The sequence below is a fragment of the Argopecten irradians genome, chromosome 1 (genome assembly GCF_041381155.1).
Source record: "Argopecten irradians isolate NY chromosome 1, Ai_NY, whole genome shotgun sequence".
In the NCBI taxonomy this organism is placed as follows: domain Eukaryota; kingdom Metazoa; phylum Mollusca; class Bivalvia; order Pectinida; family Pectinidae; genus Argopecten; species Argopecten irradians.
The window spans coordinates 28,607,991-28,614,341 of record NC_091134.1 but is presented as its reverse complement, the minus strand read 5'-3'; the positions used below and the strand labels follow the sequence as shown (position 1 = coordinate 28,614,341).

At 33.5% G+C, this 6,351-nt stretch overlaps 1 protein-coding gene across 1 annotated transcript in view; it reads left to right on the top strand.

Annotated features, from left to right (window-relative positions):
• LOC138323097 (H(+)/Cl(-) exchange transporter 6-like) overlaps window positions 1-6,351 on the top strand; it is a 109,483-nt gene that overhangs the window by 75,701 nt on the left and 27,431 nt on the right. The gene's annotated exons all lie outside the window — the stretch shown is intronic.

Sequence of the window (6,351 nt, the reverse complement as noted above, 5' to 3'; positions counted from 1 at the left end):
TATTAAATTTGTTCAAGAAGTAATTCCTCTCCTGAAACAAAAGGACGGCGTTTTGATATTGACATATACACCATAACAGGACATCTAGTGAGACAGTAGATTTATACTTAAATAGAGATATTTTTTCCATATATATATACAAGTATAGGTTATCTATATAAATATTCCAGTAATATATTAAGTGTTTAATATAGAAATAAACTGTCAATGGACAATTATTTTTATAGTTACTATTCAATTAAGTGATAAATCTATATAATTTTCGTATACATCTGCTGCAGACATTTATAATAATAATTGTTGTGATAATAAATGTAAATATCTAATTATTAATTTTAATATGTATTTTGACACATGATATTGATTGAAACCCCAATAATATATAAGGTATAAATTTCTAAAATCAGCCTCGTTGAAGTCTCGTTTCAACATTAATCAAAGAGATGTTGTGATTTTCAAAAACTAATTGTCTCAATTTGTAGCAAGTTGCCATATGGAAAATATGTCAAAAACATAGACTACTGTTGCTTGTAGATTTTTTATACACAAATCTTAAGAAATTACCAATTTGGCTGCCATTTTGAAAAGGTGCACTTTTTTGTAGAGAGGTGAAATTTCACACTTTTTAACTTCAATATTATTTCATGTTTAGCTAAATCAAGTTAATGTTTGCATATAAGGTTTAAATCACAGCCTATTGGTTGTATTTTGTTTTACATTTTAGTGAATATAAAGTGATTTCAATTTTCAGCAAGAAATGCTGAAAAATAGCAAATGTTGCATCGGGACAAAAAGTCAAACACACTGACTACCTATTTTTATGATAGTTTTAGAAACTTTTTTATTTTGAACTTTATTTTAGGAAAATTTAGTCATTAGAACTTTTTCTGTGAAGTGTTGAATCTGCCAAAAATGTAAAAAAAAAAAAAAAAAAAAAAAAAAATCTTCAAAATTTAGGGGTAGGGGTAACATATAGAGCTGTTCTGAGCAAAAATAATGAGTTGACTGTGTGATATAATTATTTTCTTAAAGAAAACATTGGTTTTGTCAATTTTGCGAATACTTATCAGACATCTAATATAATTTGCAAAATATTGCTTTAGTTTATCTTGTGTATGGTCAAAACAGTGAAATGCCGGTAAAATCACAATTTACGTCAAATAACCATTTTCGATTCATTAAAGCTCAAAAGCAAACGTACCACTTCATTGTTTTCATTACATTTTAAACTTTGATATGCATTTCCGAAAATCTATATTAGAAAAAAAGTTAGTCATCAGAAAAGTTTGATACATTTAGAAGGTTGCTGCGAAGTAAATAAAATAAACATAATCAATGTATTGATATGATGCTTCAAGCAGATCGAAACTATTATAAGGAATGCTTCAGTAATCATATACATGAGCGCTATCATGTAAATCAGTATTACCTTAAAAGTAAACATACCATTGGTAAACAAGAGAAACCCAGCATGACATCATATTGATAGTCAACACAGTCATCGGAACGCTAATATATGGAGCATGAATATCAGCAACATATTTTCATTGAGTGGGATTGAAAATTCTGTATATTTCACGAGTGTGACGCACAAACTATACAAGAGTCCACCTCACTAGATAAAATATAACTGTTATACATCAATAAACAAGGAATATTAAATGATGACCATTATTTTCTGGGTGTGTGTCATGAAAGATATTTTGTAGCATTAAGTTTTCGTTAATGACCCTTAATTAAGATAAGGAGTCACATGACTTCTATTTCCCCGTCAAAACAAAAAAAAATTCAAAGTGGACAACTTTATTCTTCATCAAATAGAAATTTTAGCAAGTAGTGCAAGGATCATATCACACGCGAATTGTGTAAGTTCAGAGGAACACATTCGGTAGATTGTAATTTGCTTACAATCCTCCAACAACATAAAATACTCACACTGATATTATTACCGGAGTGCTCCTTAATGCATATGGTTGGTAGTTTATATTTCGCCAAACGATGCTATTATTAAATTCTTGCCTTTATCAATTATCATGTTTTACAACTATTAATTAAAATAGGAAAATACACTGTACTAATTTATTTATAATGAAAGAAATACCTGCATAACTTTCACGTCCGTGCTGGAGATCGAACCCAGGCCGCTAGGTGAAAGGCGAGTGGCTTAACCACTACACTACTCGATCAAAGAGAGATTGCAATCTCCCGTGTATGTCTGTTAACAATCTTGTTTTATTCATAGGTATAAGGAAATCTTTATCACAGCAATGTGTCAAATACTAATATAAGTGCGTCATTTAAAGCTTTTCAAAATATATTTTACAATAAATAACAAAAACAACAACTATTTCGGGGTTAAAGTTTTAATTTACATTTATCATAGTGCTCCTAAAAATATTGTTACATTTTGAGAATTACAATACTTACAGTGTATGGGTTTTAATAATGCACATAAGAGCTGAAAAGGACATATGACAGTACTACAAATACTTTTATATCTACTTTGCAGTAAAATATGTATTTACGATCAAACCATGATGCAAAGTTGTGGTTTACAATTATATTTCACATTCTTACAGTGTTACTAGTACATGTAAAATGATTGCTGCTGGTATGCTCCCATCGGAACATATACAAGGCATACAAATTTTTAAAGTACATAAATTCGGTGTTGTAACAATGTTTATAAGGCTTTTTTTAGCTTAGGTGTTCAAACTTGATAGTTTTTAATGGATTACTAAAGGGAAAACAATGTCTATTATATATTTTCGCCCAGTTATGGCTCATATAACTTTCAATTATAAAGCATGTCTATTTTATTATTATGATGACTAGTACGATGTAAACAGTGTCAAGTTGGAGGTCGTTGTTCGTTGTCGATTTCGACACTGCTGAAGTATACAACATCATGACATAACATTGGAATTGGGCCGGCCAAAATCACTCCATTTCGGAACTCTTTGCCTACTCAATGCGAGCGTCTATGTGCCCATCGTTTTAATACTGACCCTCCGCGACATATCCAGATGGCTATTCATGTCGCGTCAACAAAATACTAGGTTACATGCTCTGTATTGGTGATCTAGTACTCGGACTGTTTTCTTTTAGATCAGGTTAACTTCTTCCTTCCTCAAGACTGGGATTCCGCATATTTCCTTGTTCCGTAGTGCAGACTCCAAACCATCTGCGCGTCTCTCCAATATACGATGCATCACAGGTTTTGCATGCTATCTGAAAGACGCATACTGAAAACTTTTATTTCAGTATTTTGTCTTTATGATGGACTTTGATGAGGCGGATTGTCTTGAAGGATTTCCTGCCTGATGTGTATTCCTTGGATGACTTCAGATATACCTTTGATATGTGGGATGACCACCTAGCGTTTGGTTTTGTTTTTGCCCGTAAGTGGGTTTTTCCTTTATCTTGATTCCGTTTCAGGGTAATTTTGGATATATATTGTACATGTGTTTTCATTGTCCTAGAAATGTGGTTCTGCTCCCCAAGTTGACAAGTGTAACTAGCCCCAAATATATTGAGCTTTGTGGCGCTACGTCTAGCTTCTGATGTAGAAGATGGTAAGAGTTTGGTATTGGCCACAAAGGTGGCTATAAGCTTCTCATGGCAGTGCAGAAACGTTGTCTCGAAACCTTAATGCGTTGTGATGTTCTGAAAATGGAAGCTTCTATTCTTCTGTCAAAAATTGAAACTACGACATTAGTTACATAAATCTTTAAATGAGCACAAATCAATGATGCTTTTTATCTCACAGATATATGAACTAATTGATATGTTGTGACTCCATATGCAAGGGTTTGAAGGTTTTATATATATATTACATTGTTTTTCAAAATAATTCCTTTCAGTATCTATGCATTTTTACAGGGATGTTTAAGGGTCCCAATGCCATTTTTTCTGACCATTCATTGCGTTGTTTTCCTCTGACTAAAATGGGTAGCACAATTCGCTGTTTTTCAGGTTTGAAAATAGCTGAAATTCTTATGGATTAGTTGCATAAGGAAGATGCTCAATCAATTTGAACCATTGAAGTAGTTAATGACAGTCATGGCAATAACAAACAAAATAACTTTGTACCGGAGTTTAATATTTTCACCTCACTGACAGAAACATATGTGTAGTTTAGTGTTTGCTCCTTTTGGAGATACTCACTGTCATAATACTATCATAGGAAACCAAGGCAAAAACCTTTTTAGCTGTTGTTAATACTTGGGTGCCTTCTTTGGTGAATTGAGGCTGTGAACCTGGCTAGCCTCAGGGTAAAATGATATATCCACTATTCATTTGCCATCCATAACAAAAAATCTAAGAAAGTTCAATCAAAGTATTTACCTCTAAAAAAAGCGCCCGTTGTACTTCTGATCAACTATCACTATCAGAAGTCTTGCCAGATGTACTTAGCTTTATCCATACAACGTCATCTGTCAGCACGTATGCACTATCTCTTGGGATAGATGCTATGGAGATAAGCCAAAAACTGTACAATATGTGGGAGAGAGAACTGTATCTAGGCCCATCATGGCCGAGATATGTTCTCTCTCCTACATATTGTACAGTTTGAGGCTTATCTCTAACTTAAAACATAGCAAGTCTTTGTGTTAATTAAGTACACTTTTCTTTTTAATATAAGCCAGTTTTGTGCCTTTGTCTATGAGCTCAGGTAACTCTACCAATGTGTATTCAACCATGAAATATCCAATATAGACAATGGCATCATATAATCACTTTGCCTGTGTTATATGTGATGAATAGCATTCGTAAACGGAATGCATGAAGCATGCTTTTGGGTTGGACAACTATCTGTAAATTCATTTTCACCATGTCCACCAACAGTGATGGAGGGATATTACGTTCTCAATTTAAGCGATATAATAAGGTGGCTTTAGTGACTTTTATTACTAAAAGGACATTCCTTTCCAATATCTGATGTGGTAAAGAAATGACATATGAAACTAAAGTACAATGAAGGCGTTTGTTTGAAAGTGTCTTAATAAAAAGGTAACATATAGCAGTGAGTTACATGCAAGTTCAAAACAGCCAGTGCCCCACAGCTTTCATTGAATGCAAAGGATTTAAAACTTCGACCTCTCTAGGGACAATCTTGGATTTATTTATACCATGTACAATTTCATTCAACAAGCCAATGGGATTTAGGTGAAATTCTGAAATATTGTTGAAACAATATCAAAATAAGTGTAAAACTGCAGTGCAGATGATTTTGAAATTTAAAATCAAAAGTGGTGTACAAAAACAACAAGGTTTCAACAAGCGGAAATTAGACTTAATGATGTAGATAAGTAAAATGGTGAATTCATATTAAGGAAGAATACTCGATCTGGGATATATACAGAAATTCTGTGAATGTATTTAATTCCGCATCAATAGGAGATAAAAAATCATATTTATTGTGCGGGATATTTTCGTAATTTGGATTAAAAAATAATGGAATAATCCGGCAGGTTGTGTGTTGTCTGTTAACGTAATTATGGGATTATGCCTGGAGACATATACTCACCCTATTGTGTAACTCTCCCAAATGCTACCTTTTAGTGCCTTATAAGTGACTGTCTTATATTAGGGTCACTTATAAGACAGCAAAATGCAACACATAGGACAGTTACAGGTAATTGTCCGACAATTCGGGAGTAAAGTACAGAGACAACAATAGATGACATCACAACTATGTTTTAATACTGGCTATATGCCTTGCTGTAACGCGCCTATCATTTACAACCAATGTAATTTTTGGTAGTTGCACCTTCCAGTACGAGGCCATTATCAAGGCTCTACTTGCCGCGTTTATATCCCGCCACCTTTCAGTGTATTATATGAAGTTTTGCTACTAAATCAGTATGAATGTCTTTTTTAAAAGTTGTCTGATATTTTTAGACAAATATTGACCACCTACCTCGTTTAATTCAGAGTGCTACACCGTACCTCACTGACTAAATGACAATAGTGTTTGAGTACACGGCCTGAAATAGCCATGGCGGCGAAGAGAAATTCCTGCTAACCTCATTGAATACCAGACATACAACAAACCAAGCAGTTTGGTCTCTCATTTCGAAGCACCGTCCTCAAATTCGTTCGTCTTTGTATCTTGATGTCACGCCATTGTTTTTGCCATGACGTGATATTGAATTTCCTGTCCGTCCAGTCCATCATATAGCATCAGGACATATGATACTAATGACATAATCACATGTATTAATACATAGGCGACGTTGCTGGATATTAGGTGGATTATGTAATAAAATATTCCCTCTCCCTTGTAAATAATTTTCATCACAATAGATGGGTGTTATTAAAGTCCTAGACCATCAGTTAATCACCACG